Consider the following 22,279-nt stretch of genomic DNA (forward strand, 5'->3'; position numbering starts at 1 on the left):
AAACTTTCTCCTTCCCAAACAAAGCCTGAGGGCTGTGGTTGTGGTGGACATCTCCCAGTGTAACTGTGTGTGTGTGTGTGTGTGTGTGTGTGTGTGTGTGTGTGTGTGTGTGTGTGTGTGTGTGAAGTAGCGTGTTGCTGTAACGCAGCATTCATGCTCCACCTTTACTGGATAATTAAGGTGTGAATACAACATGTGGGTCCATGAAGCGTGTTGTTCTTTAATAGGCAGAACTCCCACACACCCAGTCTGCTCCTAGTCAGAGTGTGAGTGCTCTGACTCCGTTTCCATCCAAATATAAAGGTGTTATCGTCTCGGGTTTCAGGAGATTACACAGTCAACCTGAGTTTGAGATGGAGATAAGAGCTGCTTCACGTGTTTGCAGCTCCGACAGACAGAAATACCGTGAGGTGATCTCAGTATGTGATGAATTATCCCCGAAATAACAGAGGCGGTGAAAGAGGAAAAGGATCAAACACTGTCCAGGTTTCTCTGGAGGGAGGGCCTGTTCAAAGCCACGGTTTGAATATCATGAGTTTTTAGTAACAACTGTTGGCCCACAACTTGGGTCCAGACTGAAAAACATCTGAACAGCTGATGGATTTCAGATATTCATGGTCCCCAGGGGATGAATCCTAATAACTCTAGTGATCCATTAACCTTTTGTGTGGCACCTTCGTCAGGCAAGCTTTCTGGATGCAAAAACATACACAGTACATATACACAGCACACATAACTGTACTTGAGATTAATGCCAAAATAGCATACTTATAATTACCATGCTATACTACTCTACCATGTGTTGTGTTTAATTAGGCTAAAGGTTGCCATGTTAGTGTGCTGAACCTTATTAAAGGTATTCTACGCAGGATCACTTCCGACCCGATGGAAGTGTGTGGTAGTGTCTGTATCTGTAGAGAAGATGCCCCCTGCCTGCGTTTGGGACGTTTCTAGGCTGCGACCTTTGGGCAGCTGGTGTGTAGCCGGCAGCCAATAAACGTGCACAGGTGAGGTCAGGACTTTCTAAAAAGGTAGCAGCCAGGTGCCAGACTGTAAGCAGCATGCATCTAAGAGGAAGCAATAAAAATGGTGGACACAGTGCCAAAAGAATGCAAATGTAGCAAGGTGAAACAACAAAGCTTGTTCCAAAACAAGAGTGAACCTGGGGTTGGCTTCGCCTGCTGGCGAGCACTGAAGGAGAGGATGGGGATGAAGAGCGACACAGAGTCAGACTTTTTTCTGTTGGACAGGTAGGTGCTGGTGGTTAGCTTCGTTAGCTTGCTAAGATATCAGCTCCATCGCAACAAATGTGTGGGCAGGGCATCGCAGATCATGGCAGTGTTGCTTATAGTGTCAGGGGCATAGTCAGAAACCAGCATGTGCCCACCTATCTCACAGTGCAAGATCCCTTCAACACCTAAATACACACACACACACACACACACACACATACACACAGAGCGACCAATAGCTTGTTGATTTATTTCACCGCTGTGCTCAGCTGTTTCTTTTTTTTCTGTCCTGATCCCTTGATTGTAATTCAGCGGTGGAGGTGAAGGGCAGATGGAGGCGATGAGCACATCCGTGGTGAGTAGAAACAGGAGTTTCCCTCAGGTGAGAGGAGTGATTAACAGCGAGGCTGAAGGTGACACAGTGAGAGAGTGTGAGCGTGTGTGTGGCAGCGTCAGTGAAAGTGTGACAGGGAACGGCGGGGAGGCAGGCGATGTTGCTGCTTTTAACTTCCCGATTTTTCATGTGCGCAGAAAATTCCAGGGTTCTGAGATCACTGCTAAACTGATACTGTGATTTTGTTTTGTTCTGCTCTGAGCTTCTGTGATGAAATATTAGCTGTTTTATCTCAAGTCAGACAAAATAAATGATACAGATCAACAAATTGGCGATGCTACAGCCGTACAGCTTCTAAAAACTGAGTCGTTTTATCTTCTTTAGGTTCCCTGGTGTGATTCAGATAAACTTGGTGACATTTTTGTGAACTGTTGTTGGGCTAATCATCTCTGAAATTATTTATCAGCCATCTTTAGATTTATCATTGATCGGTTTTATGGCATGGGACACAGTTTTATCAAATGAGCCACAACTGACAAATGCAATACATAATACTCACGAAGCTGTACATGGATTAGTAGATAGTTACTGTGAACTGGCAGGCAACTCTTAACCATAATTTTCCTAAATTGGAGCACTACTGTAGAAAAATCTTTATAGCTGAACTGACCAATTACAATCAGGGTTTGTACACTGTGGACTGGACCAGACTTTGTCCATTAATCTGATGCACATGTCTCAAAATATGTGATCATATTTTGAGACTATTGGATCAACAATGTCAACAAAACAGAACATGCCACACAAAGGGAAATTGCAGTGTGCTAATAGAATCTGACAAAGTAACATGATCCCGAAACTTCTTTTTCTGTACTCGTTAGTTCTGGACCTACAGGCCACAGTGTTAAAGACACAGCTATGGTGTCCCCTATGGGTCGATCATTTTATATCTTAAGTAATAGTTTGACATTCTAGGAAATGTGTGGATTTGCTTTCTTGCAGAGAGTGAGATGAGAAGATCAGTGTCAGTCTCAAGTGTGCATTAGTTACAGAGCTGGGGCCACGAGGTGATTAGCTTAGCATAAAGATATGGAACAGGGGATAACAGATCAGGCTGGAATATACCTACCAACATCTCCAAAAAACACTAACTAAGACAGTGCATCTCATTCATTTGATCTGTACACAAACAAATATAGAAAGGGGATCTTTTTTGGCTTTAGGTTTGTTAGCAAAGAGCAGCAGCTCAAACAGAAGAACGAGTGGAAGTTCAGTGTGTGATCTGAGGGAGAAGAGAGTGCTGAAAGGTGTTTTACTGCAGCTCACGTGACTGAACATGAAATTCATGGTGTTAACAGTGACTCAATAAAAGTCAGCTGAGACAGTAGGAGAATTCTACCTGTACTCCCATATTAGTCATTAAGATTTTGCACGAATCATTTCTGATAAAGTCAAAGATGGGAGACAGTGAATGACAAGCAATGCAAAGGAGTAAACAATGAGTTTCCATGAACAAATAAAACTAAATCACTTCTCTTGTGGTTTCATGGTTAGAATGGAAGGAGAGGGCAACAGTGGAGAAATAACATTTTTGCACTTTGCAGTTGCATGTGAATTTCATCCCGCTCATCAAATGAAGACAAAATGCTAATTGTTAATTTGCATTTGAATTATCGGGATTAGAAATCCATTAACTAGGCCTTTTGTTTGTTTTCCATCCATGAACTCGGTTGCACTTTCCCACAGTGTGTGTGTGTCTGACGCTGCATAATGACCCACTCATGTATTTAATAAAGACACGGGCTATTCAAGCTCTTCAGTAAAGCCATTCAGTAAAGTTTGATTCACTTGATCAGCCACAAATTGTTTAACATTGTAGAAAACCATTTAGCTCCTCTTGAGGGAGCGCTGACGCATGACTTCTGAGCCGGCTGCTTCGGAAAAAACAAAAGGTTCAACACCGTGCACCCATATCACAGCTTACACTATGTGACATGCCGATAATGACTCTCAGTGGCTGTGCTCCACTTGAGTGGGGAAACCAGTGCAGGGGCACATGAAGCAGCAGGCATCACATTGAATCTCTATCAACCGTACGTGTCGACGCTGTGGTAGCACTTGTTAGGATGACTTGTGCAATTATTGAACAGATGCATCGATGGAAACACTGTAAACAGTCCCGTCCACTGTTTAAGTGAGGCTTTCACATGAAGCAGTTGGACTGTCAAGTAGGCTAGAGTTTACATGTGAGAATAGATACATGGTTTCAGTGAGGATAACGCTGCACATCTCTACGACAGAGGATGATTAAGTGGGCACACCTAAGAGCTACATGCAGCATTTTAACATCAGTAGATCATGACTGAATTAATTTGCTATAAACATAAGAGACCATCACTGACAAGGGAGGGAGGCACAGATTGGAGGTAAATCTGATTTACAACTTGAAAGCACAAACAAGAATGAACTTAAACGCACAGACCCAATTTCATCGTGAAAATATTGAATGTACCATTTTAGTAGAGAGGTTGGATCGACTGAGGACAGAGAGACTCCTGGAAGGACAGAAGTTAAATGAAACTTGACTCCTACACATGATTAATAACCACTGCAAATCTGATTAAAGGGGCAAAACTATTCAATTTGATAGTGGGGCTCAAGCTCAAAATTGATTAAATTCTGCAATTAAAGTACTCTGGGCGAGAACATGTGAACATGTCCCCTGGAGCAGTCCTCTACAGTATATTTCACTACCTCGGCTACATGAAGTGCTAAGACAGTACACAGCTTCTGACATGTGTTTCTGATCATCTCACATGTCAAACAAGAGAGAAGCTCAGCACACTGCTTGGATCCGACTGACTTGTTTATATGTTTATCTGTGTGTGTGTGTGTGTGTGAGTGTGAGTGTATGTTTGTGTGCAGTGGCGTGCACAGAGGGGGGACAGGGGGGGCCACTGCCCCCCCTCGTGGCCCAGTTTTTGAAAAACGCGCGCTAAAGTGCCCTCTTGGACTCCAAAACGCATGCTAAAGTGCCCCCTGCGAGCCAAAATGCGTGTTAAAGTACCCTCTTGGACTCCAAAACGCATGCTAAAGTGCCCTCTTGGATGCCAAAACGCGTGCTAAAGTGCCCCCTGGGAGCCAAAACGCGTGCTAAAGTGCCCTCTTCAGTGGCGAGGACACGCTATATGTGCCCTTTTTTTCCTTTCCGCCCCTGCCCTTCAAAAAGTCTGTGCACACCACTGTGTGTGTGTGTGTGTGTGTGTGTCAATCGTACACGATTCTGTTCAGATCTCTTCTGTTTGGCAGTGTAGTCCTCATCCAGCTGTTTATCTCCAGAGACTTTCCGACTATTTGAATATGTGGCTGTAGCCTATCAAGAAATTATAAAGCACAGGATGATAAACATATTTATCAGTATTAAAATCTGCTAAATGTGATATTGATGTTTTTGTGATAAAAGATGCATAACATAGCCTATATACAAATTCTTAAATCATAATAAAACATGTTAATGATCTCAATCCTCTCTGATATAGGACAGAAATACCAAATAAAAGACAGTAAAGACAGCCTACAGGCTATGCTAACTGGCAAACATTATGACAGTTAGCATGTTAGCTATATTAACCATTTTGGTGTGCCAAACCAACCTAACCCAAACCCGGTTTGAAACCGTTTTTTTTTTTCTCAATGTTATCGCAACAAATTTTTCATTAAATGACCATTAATTACTTGCTCAGAACTAAGGCTAGCTTATATGTTAGCTAACGTAGCTAAGAAAGCTTGCAAACACTAGCCAGCCAGACTCCTGTAACACAAAGTTAACAAGGCTAACAGGCATAATAAATCTTGACTGCCTCACTATGAGTTGACTTAATCAAACACAGCCTTTCTTTAGTCAGTGCTAAAAAAGTCATAACTGCCTCACAGGTGTCCGAACACCAGTGGCGTGCACAGACTTTTTGAAGGGCAGGGGCGGAAAGGAAAAAAAGGGCACATATAGCGTGTCCTCGCCACTGAAGAAGGCACTTTAGCACGCGTTTTGGCTCCCAGGGGGCACTTTAGCACGCGTTTTGGCATCCAAGAGGGCACTTTAGCATGCGTTTTGGAGTCCAAGAGGGTACTTTAACACGCATTTTGGCTCGCAGGGGGCACTTTAGCACGTGTTTTGGCTCCCAAGAGGGCACTTTAGCGCGCGTTTTTCAAAAACTGGGCCACGAGGGGGGGCAGTGGCCCCCCCTGCCCCCCCTCTGTGCACGCCACTGCCTGTAGCCAATGGACTTGAGGGAGGGAGTTAAAACCAAATACAAAATAAAATGCAAGGGGTTTGTCTAGGTGTGTTAGTGGGATTCAGTTTGAGACAAAACCAAATGTGTTTGTGTTTCAACTGTGACAGTTTGTCACAACAACACAGTAAGTGAGGTTAACAGCAGATTTCCACTTTTATTGTTAGAAAATAACTGGGATGAGCGTCGTGCAGCAGAATGCTACTGACTGTGTACATCGTGTTGCAGGAAATGTTGTGCAAGGTTGCATTATTTTGGCCGAGGAAAAGCAAAACTGTTGTATGTAATGACCAAATTTTCCCATGTAGCTGCGTGCAAAAGTTGAGGCCGGTTCAACATTTTTGCCAGAGGACCCAGGCATCCCTGCTGCGCTGCGCTGGGCTGCATGAAGTAAGATTAGGAAAATGGACCTAAAGTATTACAAGTAAATGTGGTAAATGTAGAAAAATGTCCCCTCTGACTGTTATACCATTACACATATATTATGTCATTAGATTATTGTTACTCATTCATCGATGTAAAAGCAGGATTTCACTGTTGGTTGAGCTCATTTTGATGTATTTCATATAATACTGCAACTAATGTTTATTTACGTAATGGATTTATTTATTTGTTATCTCCAGAATAAGCAGCAAACCTCCACATTTGTGAAGGTGGAACTATGAGATGTTTTTTCATGAAAAATGTTGCCAATTAATTTTCTCAATTATCAACTAATTGACTAATGGACTCATCATTTCAACTGCAATTGTATAAACTATTTGGAAGTTTGATTTATAACAAAGCATCATATTTCATATAATCTTCATATGTTTTGTATGCAAAAATTGTAATACGTAAAGTAGCTAATAAGTAGTAAGTTGCGTGAAAAGACTTGAAGTTCCCACAAATCTGCACTTAAGTACAGTAAATGTATTTAGTTCCATTCCACCTCTGCCTAGATTCTAAATATCAGCCTAATTGCTCAATAGTTTTGTTGTTAGCAAACTTCTGTATGTCCACAGGATGCAAGAGGTGTGAAACCAGACAAGAGACGGCAAGTCAACCAAAGCTTGTGCGTGTTTGTATGAAAACAGGCTGGAGGGTTGCTGCAGAGAGGAGGGAGGCTCCTCACTCTCCAGTCCACCTGCTGCTGAGTGACGTACATAGAGCGCTCTCTCTCTCTCTCTCTCACACACACACACACATACACACAAACACACACACACACGCTCACCCCTGTAACCCAGCACTTTGCTGATGCAGCAGAACAGCAGCCAGTGTGTCTCTCCATCTAAACAGGGTTACTTGAGCATGCAGAGCCACAGAGTGGTGCAACATGACTGATAAGCGTTGTCCTATTCGCTGCTTGAAGGGCTGAGACGGCTGGTGATGCACGGCGTTATAGATATTCGTGGGGGACCTGACGTCTGTGGCTTCAAGCACATACCAGATGGAGCGCGTCAGCGGTGTGTTTTTGTGTCTGTGTGTGTCTGCTGTGTGTGTGTATGTGTGTGAAAGCATGAGATTATGTGTGTGAAAGAAGAAGAGGAAGGCAGTGTTCAATCTGAATGTGAGAAAGACAGAAAAAGGAGAGCAGAAAATAGTATGTAGTCGTATGTGTGTATGCAGGTATGGGTCCGTGGCCCCGTGTTTGAAAAAACAAAACAAAAAAGCAAACATGCCCTCTTGGATGTCCCTTTAGTATATTAACATTATAAACTATCCTCTACGGGGGCCCAATGTGCTAGAGAACGTGACAAAGTGACCCTGAGTGTCCTTCCAGCAGAGAAAATGTGATGAAGCATCCTCTGAGGTATCCTTCCAGCGGAGAGAATGCAAAGCAGTGTCAAATAGCTGTCTTGGCGTGCTGGTGCCCTTTTTATTTTTTCCGCCCCCGCCCCCCAGACTGCCTGAGTCCGCCGCTGAGACAGATGATAATGAAGATACACTCGCAGCAGCTCAAACACCACAGGAGCCTAAATGATCAGCTGCCATATGTCATCTTCATCAGGCCCGACTTGAGTGCAACTTTCAGCTAAAACTGTGTGTGATTATTCACAGGGTGTTTAGTCAACAAGAAAAGCCAACTAAGCGAATAAATTGCTGCAATTACTGTAATTTTTGACATGACTTGACATGAACTAATTTGAACAAACCACTGTTCTGCTCATTTGGCTAATATGGGATGTTGAATATGATGCACTTCTTAGCGCATTAATCTGCACGTGGCGGTGACTCACCAGCAGGCTTACTTAGTGTTACCTGAATTGCCTTTCTGTCTGCTGGAGGACAGGTTCCCTGTTTTTGCACCTGAGAGGAGTTAAAAAAACGAAGAGGGGTCACTCTACTGCTCTTCCTTGGACCAAACGTACCACTCAAGCCTGTTACATATGAAACAGTGTTGAGGTACTTGTACTTAAGATGAGTATTTATATTTTAGGCTATAGTTCATGCAAATACTGCTGCTCTAAATTGTTGGACAGCTTAAGCTACTTCCGATTTAGATTATTAAAACAAAATATGACTCAACTCAAAAATGATAGTATATAAAGTAATTAAAGGAGCTCCATCTTTACCAGTAACAACATTAAAGTGATGAACACATTAATGCTAATTGTAATCCATTAATAAAATACGTATTATTTTGAGATGAGAAGTTTCACTTGTGCTACTTTATGTAGGCCTATATCTTGATGCTAATACTTTTGTCCTTTTCTTAAGATTTAAGATTTTAAATGCAGACTGAAAAGCTTCAGTTCATCTTCAGATTGAACTTGTAGCAAGGTTTGAGGTCTAACTTCTGCCTTAGTACTAATAACTTGATATTGAACAATAGATGCCATTCATTATTGACATATGAAGCTGTAGTTTGAAAAAAATATACTCAACTGAAGGTTAACTTGCATTTTTTTGAGCTTTTAACCATCTAATCCCATCCCTGTTTTCATGGAGATTGTCATTATGTGTCCTAATGAACCTCTGATCAGCTTTTTCATCTCTCTGACCAACTCTGTCCACTGGGACAGAGTGTGAGCTGCAGTTGAAAGCTCTAAAAAAAAAGCCTGTAAGTGAAGTTTGAGGAGTCCCAACAGACACTTCTTACTTTCATGTCAGAGTATTCAGAACTTGTTTTCGTTTCCACAAAACACATGTTTTTCACTTAGCAGAATCTAATCAACAAAGGCATGTAATAATTGCATTAGTGTGAAAATGAAACTTCAACACTCTTCACACCTCGGCTGTGAATTTTCACACAAATCTCGCTGTTCTTTCCTTGTATTCAAATGAGCTTCTCATTACAGCACACAACAGGAGAACTGAGGACCTGAAGAGATCTTCATCAGGCAGTTTTCACAGATCAGTGCCGTGAAAATGAGACTGAAATATTACTGATGAGCTCCAAAATGCAGTCTGTGAGGTACACTGTTAGATTAAAGGCTTTGGATTACTTTTACGACACACAAAATTGGTGTGTGAGTGTGCTTGTGAATGGGTGAACGTGTAATGTGTTGTAAAAAGCTTTGAGTGATTATCGTGGACTAGAAAAGCACTATATAAATGCCGTCCATTCACCATTTACATCAGAAACAGTAGCAATACCACAGCGTAGAGATACGCTGTTACAAGAAAAGTCCTACATTCAAAATGTTACTTATGTAAAGGTTCAAAACTATGAACATCAGAATGACTATTCTCAGAATCATGTATGTTATGTCCCTGGATTATAATGCTTGTGTTCATCACTTTAATGTTGCAGTTGCAGGTGGAGCTAAGTTTAAATACTTTATATACTGCTGGGTAGTTTAATCTGCAAAGTGATGAGTAACTTAAGCTTTGAAATCAATGTAGTGATGCTGAAATGTGGTTGAGTAGAAGTAGCAGAAAATGGAATCACTCAAGTACAAAATCCTTGAAATTGTACATAGCAGGATACTTGAGTAGATGTCTTAGTTACTTTCTGCCATTGGGTTTGTTTGTTTTTAATTAACAAAAGTACGTATGGTTAATGTATGTTACTCAGAAAGCATTCCTTAGTAACAGGATACTGCCAGTACTGCGCATGCTGACGGTACATGCTGACTCTCAAACCTACGCATCTTATGGCATGAGTGCCTATTAATAATACTGCGGGGTTTGTGAGGTCAGCGGTGTATCCAAGCGCACATGCTAGTTTTCTTAAAACAAGACTGTGCTAATATACATACATTTAAAGGGAAATTATTTTTATATGGTGTTAATTTGCAACAGCAAATACATTTCAAAAGAAACATAACGATAACATATGATTCTGTTTAGGCAACTCAAAGTTCTGGGTTAGAGTTGAGGAAAGACTGATTTTAATTGTTTTTTGTCATCAATGTCAAACTTTAAAATTGAAACTTTCCCTGACCTTCAAGTATTTTTGCAGCCTAAATCTAATCAGATGCTGGAAGTTATAAATATATTTTTTTAGTTGGCCAGTCACATAGTTTAATCTACTGCGTGATTACAGTGGTGCGTGATGAAAACAACTTCACCGAGCACGAAAATAAAGTTTCTGACTTGGAGGTTCAGTGTACCAACTTGTGAATGTGCAGCAATTCAAATACAGCGGTGCCAGAGACAGATGATGTGGCTTTTAAAGTGGGTTTTCAGTTTATGGAGATAAATGTAATGCAATTATGTTGCATATTATAATTTTGTATCACAGTGATGCACACAATAATTATGAGCAGTGACTGACTTTCTCTCCGGGTATAATAAAATCTGTCTCAACTGTTTCAACTTTGTGAATTACGTGCGTCCAAGATGCTGAAGCAACCACTTTGAGCAGCCACAGAGGTTTAAGTGGTTGTTTCGCAGCAGTCTGGTTTTGGCTGCACATTATTTCAAAGTAAACAGTGTGCAAACACACAGGATAATGGCACTGCAGCGTTCAAATTAGAGGCTACAGATGGATCATACATCTGTCCCGCTGTCTTCACTTGGGTGCAGGCATTTTATCAGCTGAAGGGGAAAGCTTGTATACACACTAAGAATAGTTACAGATGAATATCCATCTTGATCTTGAGCTCAGTAGAGACTGCATTACTGGCATTCTTGATGTGGTCAGATTAAAGTAAAAAAAAAAAAAGAAGCATGTTTGTCATAAGATAGCACAGTATCTAAGTGTTCATCAAAGTACTGCCATATCTGCAGGAAAGTCCCATCTCATTTTTAAATATATATTTAGAAATACCATAAAACTCACTAGCTCAAGCTTCTCAAATGTGAATATTCGCTGCTCTTTCATTATAGTAAACTGTATGGAGTTTGATAGATGGTTACTCATTTAACTTTTCAATATTTATTATTATTATTATATAGTTATTTTATCCACCAAAGTGTTCAATTTAAATTAATGCATTATTTAATTAATTTAAGATCCTTTTTGATTAAACACAGTCACATTTTAAAGTATGTAAATCTAAAAACAAAAGAACACAAAACTGTATATGTATATATACTTAGTTATATAGAGAGGCTACATTTGCTTTAGAATATCTTTAAATAAGAATAAAACAAGAAATACAATAAAATATTGTTGTGTGGTGTTCTGTTTTCTGAACTTTCTTTGTTTACTTAAAAATATTTGACAATAAGCCTTAAAAGATGAGGTATACATACACAAACTGCTCCCCCTCAACCCACCTAAATAGACATCCTCATTTTATGTAACGCATGGCAAATGATACTTCCAGGATGACATGTGTTCGTTTTTGCTACGGAGGAGACCATCTTGTAATTAGACAATCTTTGTTTCGCAGCAGCAGCAGTTGGTGGGCGCATGCGTGGTCGCAACCTCCGCTCCCCCTCGCGCTGCGCGCTGACAGCAGGCTGGCCGGAGACCGTTGCTGCTGCCGCCGCCGTTGTTGTTGCTGCCGCTTCCGCCGCCGCCGGCTTCCACTCCACGTTGTGAGCCGCTGTCCGGGGATACAAACTGACACCAGAACTGGACTTAATTTCTGTTACAGGAAACAAAAGCAATACCAACAAAGTGTTGTGGGAGGCTTTGGTCCCGCTGACCGCCGAGCTTTCTCCTCTCCCGTCCTCCTCCCGGTGGTGAGCGGACCGTCGGTGAAGGTAAGTGTCCGCTTTCTGTGACAGTTTTCAGTGCGGAGGAAGAGAGGGATGAGCGGGCGGCTGCTGCTGTGTGGCTGTCCCGCACGGCTCGGTTAACTTCAGCCTTCCCTCGGCTCAGCTTCAGAACTGTCTCTGTGCTAAATGTGTTAATGTGCTCAAGTCTTCACTTGTTAACAAGATGACCACAATAACGGCAAGTTTTCCCCCGGCCGTCTGTTGACCGTCCGCCCCGCGCGGAGCACCCTGACCGTCCCAGACGCGTTTTTGATGTTGAAAGGGAAATTCTTTACCGTTTTTTTCCCGCTAAAAGACAACATGTAATTTTCCTCGAAACAATAGCCCAGCAGCTGTTGGCAGCTCAGGTGACTACCTGGGACTAAAATTACAGTAACGTTAAGTTCACATTGTTTCGAAATGAAGTTCTCATCGATGGCAAACCGGCAGCTGTTTGTTGTGGTGATGGAGAAGCAGCGGGAGGCCGCGTGGAGCTCATGCACCTGCACGCGCGATGACTGATCACAGCCTGGCTTGAACGTGCTCCACTTTAACATGATCAGTACTTCGCTGCCTTGACCTTCCAAGACTCACCGGGGTTGAGTTAAGCTTGGTCACCTAGAAGTGGACTTGGCAAAATGACTTCACATTGTTGAATCTTAATGTAGTCTGGTTGTGTTTTCAGAGGACATTTGCACATTTTTTAAACGTGCGAGAAAAGAAATCACAGGATGCTATTGTCGATATTGTTTACTATTTGAGCGCTACGCATAAATGTCAGTGTGACTAAGGTGAGTCGCAAACGTTTAAGGACGGGTTAAAACTGGTTTCAAGTTTGTCTTAATTCAATATTCACATGCCCAGATGTCCAGAGAGATCCCCCTGTAAGGCTGGTCATTAGAAAGTTCAGCTAATATGAGGGTTTGGCAGTTGGAGCTGGCCAAATCAAATGAGTATCTTCTAAAATTTCTAATTTTTTAAATCGAGTTTTGCACAGAAGGGACTGTGGATATTGTCCCGTTGTATTTGTGCCAAGGAGGGATCTCTTTCTATGGACACAAGGAATATAGGGCTGCAATTAACGATTATTCTCATTAGTGATTAATCCTCTGATTACTTCCATATTTAATCTATTGATCATTTAGTCCAGTAAAAGTCAAAAGATTGTACAAAAATGCTCATGAGAATTTCCCAGAGCCCAAAGTGACATTTTTTTAGATTGCTTCTTTAGTCCAGACTCTTTTTTACTAGCATAAATAATGAAGAAAAGCAGGAAATTCAGTCCCTTTTCAATCAAATAAGTGAATAGTTGGAGATTCACATGCAGCACATGGATGTATGAGAATGGTAAAAAAAAAATCTTAACCTATCCTGTAAGAGCCTAGAAATTGTGTTTTTTTTAAACATCACAATTTTTAGGATCATATTATGATATCAAAATAATACTGCTGTATTACACTACTCCAAAGGACATTGTCAAACTGATAGTAAACCAGCTGATGATGATAAACAGTCTGATCTTTCAATTTTTTATTGACATTTTGAACTAAATCAGGATGAAAAGAGAGACTCGGGAGTTTCACCAGCAATGGTAGCAGCTTGGCTTGTGAGTCCTAGAGTAGTTCTGCATATGGAACCTTAGTACTTTTATTAGTGCTGACTGAAATGTGACTGGCAAGTACCAAATGCTGAAAGTCAGTTTTAGACTGTATTTTGTTGAGGTATGTTTGTGTTCAGACATTTAACATTTGACAACTGTTTTTGTTAAATGGAAACAGGATGTTGTAGAAAAACATGAAACAGGAGAACAAAGTAATTTTAGAACTGTTCCTGAAACTCAGTTATCATGTTGGTAGCCTGACAAGCAGTCAGTTTCTTTTTGGTTTCACTTCAGTCATTCAGCCTGATGTGTTGACATTAGCTTGTTTTGTGTTTGGTTGGAAGTGGTTGGTTTGGCCTGGTTATTTTACCCTAACTGATCAGTAGTCAGTAAGAGCTGCTGTGTCTGTGAGCCCAACAGCTTGTACAGCTGCGTCAGTCTCATCCAAAGTCGTTTCCATTGTTGGGTCCACTTCTCTGTTGCCTTATTTCATTTTTCAGAGATGTAAAAAGTAATTCAGATGTCTTGAACCAGGTTATTTTATCATCTCTAGATGTGAAAATTTTCAGTTGATACCAAGCCCTAATCTTTATGTCAAACTCAAATACTCAGATTGCACAGTGGAAGACCACTGGCTCAACGAGTGACAGTGTTTCTGTTCTGTTCTCGTTCTGTTCTGGAACAAAAGGCAGCTCTGTTCTGCTTCTATATCTGTATTTCCCACGTTTGCTCGAACCGGATAAACACTCTTCTGTACATCTCCAGTTCAGGTTTCAGACCCGGAGCGCTCAGTAAGCAGGGCGAGCACCGGTCGGAGCAGGTGGCTCCTCTGAGCTGGAGGAATGTAAATAGAGACGGTAACTCGAGCCTAATGTTCATCCGTGGCTGCCTTGGGACCGGCTGCAGCTAAAAGTGTTGACGAGGATGCAGCGCTGCTCTTGTAAATTAAGTACAAGTGTGTGTGACATGTTTTCAATTAGAGTCATCCTATGCTGTGTGAAAGGAATACACAAATGTTTTCTTAACAGTAAATCCTCCGTGTGGACACTGACTAAAAGTCACCACAACAGAGCTCCCAGCAGCTGTTTAGACAAGAACATTTGAACTTTTGCTGCTCTGATTATCAATAACCTTTGAGGTTTTGTTGCCTTCTTTGTTTTCTTACTTACAATATGATATTTACATAAATAAATTCTCACCCTAGGATGAGAACATGATGGTTTTCCTGTTGTGTATAATTTCTGCTCGAGTTGTGTTGTCTTGTGTGTCCTGTGAAATAGCTTCCAATTTAAAGAAAAAAGAGTTGTGTATCTGCAAGTTGTGCCCAATTAAGTTTATCTTACATCACGCTTATGCTGGGTTCAGATGACAAGAAGATATCCGCCCAATAATAGCCTGACAGCCTGACCTGAAAGAGGAGCGAAAGTGGCTGTTAAGCGCGACAATTGGTCGTTTTATCAGTGTATCATGGTGGACGACAACGAAAGACGCATCTGGAAGCCTCACAACATTCCAACAAGGACATGGGCATGTTAAAAATGTTTTCCTTTCAACATTGACCAACAGAGCACTCTTCCGTACTCAACCGTAAGTCAAGGGGGAACTTTGAAACACTTTTTTCTCTTTTCTTTTTTCTGAACAGAAGACAGCCTGTACCATACACACGTCTTTGGACAGCATTTTTTGTTCACATTCTTGCTCCAGGTAGTTGGTTGCAAGCACCTCCTTCCCGGTGACATCATGTCGGCCGTGTTTCACAGTAATCGAATTCAGCACGACAGATTAAGTGTATCTGGACATTTTCGTTTCAGTTTTCAGATGTTTTCTGTCAGTTTTAGTGAAGCTTGGCTCAACTATATGCATTTTAACAAAGATGTCACCAAAAATCTTTGGAGTGAAGTTGAAAAAACTAGTTTAGGATTGTGCTTTGCTTTCATCACGATTTTCTGTTTCCATTACAATTAGGTTTTTGAGCAGGTAATTTGGGGGCAAGACGAGGTTTGGATAAGTTCATAGGCCACCTGCGATGTTGCTTTACAATGACGCAGTGAAAAAAACAAGAATCTGCTGCAATGACTGAAAACACAAGGTCTGAATCTGGAGATCCTCAAACGTTGATTTGAATCATGCATGTTTATAGGCCAGCGTTAGTGACTTAAATAAAACAACAAGATCAGTGGCTTCTTCTGCTGATACCAATAAGAAAAAGTACATTTCACTATGTGATGTCCAGCTGTAGTGCCAAAACAGACACCCGATTTAATCTGTTCGTGAGTTGAAAATTGAAAATTACTCAGTGGTTATTCTGATGATTGATTTATCATTTCAAGTCATAGCATGACAGATGTTTGCCAGCTGTGTGAGCTGGAAACAAATGACAGGTGGAAAATGAAAACTTAATTTTATCTCCACGGTATGATCTGTATCTGGCATGTGGTACAGAATACAGCACGATATAGGTTTGAATTTCTCTCTCCAGACCATTGATTAGGCTATTAACTTGAGATGTAAGGCCATTACTCAATGTAGAGTTACATCAGCTTCTTTGTAATAACTCTAGATTAATGAAAAGCACCTAAAAGTTTTAAATTGGCCTGAAAACAGTCCAGAGGCCCTATTTTTGCCCGCAGGCTGTTGTTTGCCAACCCCATAGTTTATCAAATACAAAATAAAATAGTTCAGTACGTTTCAATAATAAATAAATGTGTTAAATTCCTTGACTCAACCCAATTTTATAGCATTAGTTTTGGCTTAGTAATAATTTAACTTGTTATTTTGATGTCACTTACTCAGTAAAATATCTCAACATCCATGTGATTAATTGGCAGAAAGGGGTGCAAATGTTTGTGCAAACACTCATGGATCCAGAGGATAAATCCTACTGACTTTGATCATTCCATTATTTTTTTCCTCTAGTGCCATGATGAGTTTGACATTTTGTTTCATGTAGAAATAAGGGCTGATTGGTGTTTTTGTTCACATCATCTGTGTCATGTTTTCCCCCAGCATGGATTTTGATGTGCTTTGCACTGGCTGCGATAATATGCAGGTCGAGGAATACGCACATACTCATAGAATTGGAGTTAGATCTAGTAATTACTATTTTCCTAACTATTACGCTGACTCTGGTAACATTGAGATGTGGAAGGTAGCTTTACGAGCTACATGCGCCACTTCTGTTGTTAACATCAACAACCAACACAGGTGGAGACCCAGTGGATTAACTTGATGAAAAAATTACCCCATAACAGCAACTGGAAAACTCTTACGCTACATGTGCGCGCTAATCATTTTAGTTCAGACTATTTTGAGGGCCTATAGAGTCGCTTAAAAACTGAATCGATACCGACTTCAAGTTTCACAATTTTTAAGTTGCATTACTGTTTAGTTTGCTGGTTAGTCTGTTGAATTTTGCATTAGCATGTTCTGCAGCTAATGTGGCTCGTAGCAGCTAGCAGCTATTGCAGACCTACATGCTGGAGCAATGTTTCAGTATTAATATTAAGGGACATTCAAGAGAAACCATGTGAACGTTAAGCCTCATTTGAAGCCAAGTAAGTAACCAGAGTAGTAGCTTGATTGTGGGAAACAGTTTTTTCATGTTGCTTTTTGTGTTGTCTCACATAGACAGAGCTAACATTACCTCCACACTTCATACTGCAACACAGGCTCAGCTCGTTTGTTATTACTGGTTCTGTTGTTCTGCTGCTTGTGTCGGTATGTGTGTCTGTTGCTGCCGTATGGAAATGAACCTGATAGACATGCTTTGCGGTACACTGACTACTGGACTTATGTGGCAACTTTAGGTTTTTTAACAAAGTTTATTATGTCTGTATGTTTGTCTGTCAGTGTTGGGCAGTAGTGGCGCTACTTTACTACTTTAGCTGCATTTCTCAGTAGCTTGGTGGCAACGTTGCTGTTTTCTGAATCAAGTAGCCTTTCAAAAGCTTAGCTTGTGCAGTGTGTTTTTCTACTGTTTTCTACTGTTGTCTGAAATAAAACAGCTAAGGATCAGTAAGTGACATCGCCGCCACAGAAGCACTTTTGTATGACGTTGACATCACATACCAATCATGCCTACAATGTCTCTGCTGCATGCTTGAGTTAATTGATGGAAGTATGACAAAGGGTGAGGACGGAGAAGAATTGATCCCCAGGGAGTTTGGATTTTTATTCTTTTTCTACATTGGTTTGAGTTGAGTTATGAAACTTTGAGTTTGTCCTGCAAATGTGCCCACGTCTAAATTGAGTATACCCATGCAAGCCCACAGTGACTAAAAACAGTTTTTTACACATTAAACATTAAACACACTTGTAGTGTTCTCGAGGCGAGACCACTTGTCTTTTCTCACTACATATACTGCAGACATATAGCAGCTGACAGAAAGAGGAGGTATTATACAGAGAAGTTAGAGAAAAATTAGCTGTTTCTGGGTGAATTAATGTTCATGTTTCTGAGCTTTCAAGTTTCATCAGGAGTCATTAATAACACCATCAAGCACATCATGTTTAGGAAAGTGCTTTAAAAACCATCCACACAAAGGCAACCATTTACTGCATAGTGCTGTTAGAAAGTGTGTGCAATTAGCTAATAATTACCCGGATCAGCCACCGTCAGTAATCACTGTAAACACACAGTATTGGACTGTAGCTAAACCATTAATCAAACCAATAATGAGCCAGAGTCAATGAATGTCAGACAACCTTATCATACTTCAGCAAGTAGCTAGTGCCTCTGTGGTAGTGACATAAATGTTAAAAAAGACATACATACAGTACTTAAATGAAACTGAAGCTCTCTGTGATCTCTGGGGAAAATATTACACCAAGCTGCACTTCAGAAATATGACATATTCACAATTACTTAGGTGTCCACAGAAACATGTTACTGTAGAAACAAAAAATATGTGCAGGTAGGTGTATCAGACCAAATTAATTCATTAAGAAATCTCATGCTATTGTTATTAGATAGAACCTTGAACCTTGAACCATGAACCTTAAAGGAATGGAAACAGAAGGGTTTTTGGTTGAAAAACGGTTTATCACAATTTCACATATTTGCTGGGAGACATGAAACTTGCTAAAATTTGAAATATCTTTTTTATAACACTAATACAATAGAATTTGATATGGTAGATAAGCAAATGTACGTAGTATGACAACTGTTAATTTTCATACCAACCCTCCACACCTATGGCCAAAAGTGCTAATGGAAAAGCGCCGTTTGTCTTGTTATTAACAAAATATTGTTAATTAATTGGTATGTGCTGTACAGTTCTTCTTGTTTTTCTCTGTGTTGTAATTTGTCCTGTTGAAAGCTTTGATTCTGCCTGTGACGCATCAACAGTGTGCATCTAATTAGGAGTCTTAAAACAATCATTTGTGGTTCTGTTTCATGTGTTGTTGGAGCATCTTGGTGAAACTGCACAGTTTCAACCCCTCTGCTTGGTCATTTTCTAACACGGCTGCTGAGATGAGCTGCTCTGCAGCACCATCACATAGTTTTTTAAATAAACCCCGACCTCCTTGGATAATTTCTGGCTCTGTAGTCCATGCAGTGATGGCTGCGATGCCATCCTTTTGATTGGCCCTGTCAGCAGTATCACACAGCGTATTCATGGCAGAGCTATCTCCACTAAGTGAATATCTCAAGGTTTTTGATATTCCCTGTTGATGCTGTTCAATTTTCATGATGAAAAAAACATGTAACCTGAGTTTCTCCCTACATTGTCTTTCTTTTCATCATGGAGACACCCTGAGAACACAGTAACAGTAGAGGATCATGGGAAACTAAAGAGCTCCATGGTGACCAGACCAATTCTTTGATATTAGAAGTTCTTTAATGCAGAGTGATCTACTACACCTTTTCAGTGTCAAAATATATTTGAAATTAGGATTAATTTGCCAGAACCATAGCCAGCAGTAAAAGGAAACAAATTGACAGTGCAGGTTTACAGTCTTATGTTGTGTAGCTGTGTTCAGGGAGGAGCCTCATGTTGTTGCTGGACCGCATAAATGGATGATACACGACACTGTCACATATATATGAACACCCAAACATTGCACTCATATGTGGTGTTTCTAAAGCCATGGGCATGAATGTACTGCTGTGACGCCCCCACCCCTCTAGTTTCAGGCTTTCCATAGATTTTGGAACCTGACAGATTTACTTCCATTCAGACACAAGCTCGTTAGTGAGGCCCAACACTGTTTTTGGGTGAGAAGATCTGGTTCCTGTGCTAGATGGAGTTCCAATTCTTTGTGCAGGACAGTCACATACTTCCACACCAAATTTGGTTTTGCAGATATTTTTTCTGTGTTTTATATCATTGTGAATGAAACATCTTTGTGTTTTAGACTGTCAGCCTTTTCTAGCGACTCAAAATGAACAAACTGAATTACAAATGGATTTTATGTAACTGAGTTGGGGCTTACAGATGGCAACTCCTTCATTTCTATACAGTAGAGGTCAATAGGTTGGTCAGATTTTCATTCGAATCCTGTTTAAGAGAATTGAGATGATCAAATTTTAAGAGAATCTCAATTCTCAATTTTAAGAGAATCTCAATTCTCTTAAAATTTGATCATCTCAATTCTCTTATACAGGATTCAGACCATCGTGGCTTCATGAATGGGAGTAAGATAGGGTGACCACATCCCAATTTACCACATGTGGGACAGGGACTACATCTGAGTGGGACAATGTGGGACACCAAGGTGTCGTGGTTGTCTTCAGTAATTAATTTTTAAAAATCTACCGGTATTCTGCTGAACTATATGATACTGTATTTTATTTTAATGCAACTTTCCCAGGTTCATGTAAGAAAAGAACAAAACCTTTTGTTCTGAACAATAATGAACCACATATTCAAGTACAAGATGTAGGCCACTAAAGAAGGCTCCATTTGCCTATAGGCTCAACAAATCAAATCCAACAATCTGAAAAAAAAAAAAAAATGCTGCAAGGAGCTCACCTCACTCATTCAGTTCAGAATAACAGACTAATTAGACCTACTCCAAATGCATTTTACATTATGTATTAACCTGTTATTTACTGAACAATGTCACTTTGTGGTGATAAAGGTGCCACAAGGTAAAAGATTTGGCCCTACATAAAACAATAGATAAATAAATAAAATCTGACATATACATATATAGACGCTCCGCTTGTTTGTTCAGCTGCTGTCACCTTATCTGTGTTGGAGTCTTGTTTGGGCTTCAGCAGGAACGTATTCATAGAGTGGGAACTGTTCTTTTGAGCCACACGTTTTTTGTGAGTCTCGGACTGTTGGTGTCGTCTCACATCATATTCACCTCCATGTGAAACGGAAAACTTGCTCTGACAAACATCACAAAAAACTCTGGTGCAGTCACCCTGCACTGGTCTTACCCAGGAGGAGTAAATGGCATCTTTCTCCTCTATGTCTCCTGCTGCATGCCAAAGCGATGCTGTTGTTTTTGGTGGTGTGAGCGGGCAGTGCCGGGCGCGCACACCTGCGTCTAGCTTGATTGACAGATCATCCCAGAGCCCACCCCACCCCCTGATGACAGCTCTCCCGTCTCCCGACCACATACACACAGCTGTTTGATAAGCACCAGATTATAGCCTACGGTAAGACTGCATTTCAAAAAATCAAGTGCCACTGTCATTAAATGCGGGACATTATCTCAATTTGCGGGACGTGTGAAAAGTATTTAAAATGCGGGACTGTCCCGCACAAAGCGGGACATCTGGTCACCCTAGAGTAAGATGCCTGTACTGTTGTTATGCCTTTTGGCAGTGGTAGAGAAAGTCCCGTATTCCTCTGCATCTTTAAAGTAAAAGCTAGTTTACAGAAAGACCTAACAAAATAAATAAATAAATAAATAAAAATTATGGCCTCATATAACATTGCACCCACATTAATTATGAATTGGTATTAATATTTAGTGATACCTCCTTCAGCATATTGTTTACTCATCCTGCTGCCAAGACCGAAAATCAAACCGTGCTTCCCTCTCGTGTGTTGGCTTGACTGCAGTAGCTGCATCTCTTCAGTGAAACTGAACAGGTCTGTTGAGGTAAAGCAGTGAAACCTGAGCAGAGAGGGTCCTGCTGCCATCAGCTCCATCTTCTCTCATTTCACCCAAAGAGCTTTAAGAGCTCAACTCATCCTGCACTACTGTGTAAACCTCAGAAAGTAGCCTCAAATTAGAGCCCTGATGGTGACAGAAGAGAAGGAATCCAATCTGAATCAGCCATCTCTCTGACTTTGCCCAGCTGAAATAAATTCCTCATCATCCGGGACAGAGCATTTTTCATGAGAGTCCCAGAGGACGTCTCTTCTCCTGAGCCGTTTGATGTACTCTGAAAACAGAAACCCTGCAGCACTCTGGATGTTTGAATTGTGGTAGCTGCCAGCTGACTGCTTCTGCCAGCCCTGGGACTCATTTACCAAGCCCCTCATGGACCGCCATGATAGGGCTATCAGCTCATATGTTGCCTTTTCCTTTTAAAACATGTTGAGGGATCGCTTATAGCCAGGCTGGGACCATGGAACACAATATAAATTCCTATTTAAGCTTTCCTTCCTGTGCTACTTGCTGTTGTTCAGTTGTCATTTACTAAAACCAAAAAAAAAATATATAGGCTTTGATGATTTGCAAATCTGTGGAGTTGGATAAAAGGGTGTTTATTAAATTAATTAGCAGACTGAGTCACTTTTTTTGTGTTAAACCACCATGTGTTTTTTGCCGAAGTCCTCTA

At 40.8% G+C, this 22,279-nt stretch overlaps 1 protein-coding gene across 2 annotated transcripts in view; it reads left to right on the forward strand.

The window, feature by feature from the left end:
• The first annotated feature begins 11,720 nt into the window (after positions 1 to 11,720).
• LOC121606156 (spermatid perinuclear RNA-binding protein-like) overlaps positions 11,721 to 22,279 on the forward strand; it is a 78,558-nt gene continuing 67,999 nt past the window's right edge. For both annotated transcript variants that reach the window (XM_041936344.1, XM_041936343.1), the window contains exon 1: positions 11,721 to 11,939. The gene's annotated coding sequence lies outside the window, so the exon portion shown is untranslated. The remainder of the gene's footprint in view (positions 11,940 to 22,279) is intronic.

This window comes from Chelmon rostratus, chromosome 5, assembly GCF_017976325.1.
Source record: "Chelmon rostratus isolate fCheRos1 chromosome 5, fCheRos1.pri, whole genome shotgun sequence".
Classification (NCBI taxonomy): Eukaryota; Metazoa; Chordata; class Actinopteri; order Chaetodontiformes; family Chaetodontidae; genus Chelmon; species Chelmon rostratus.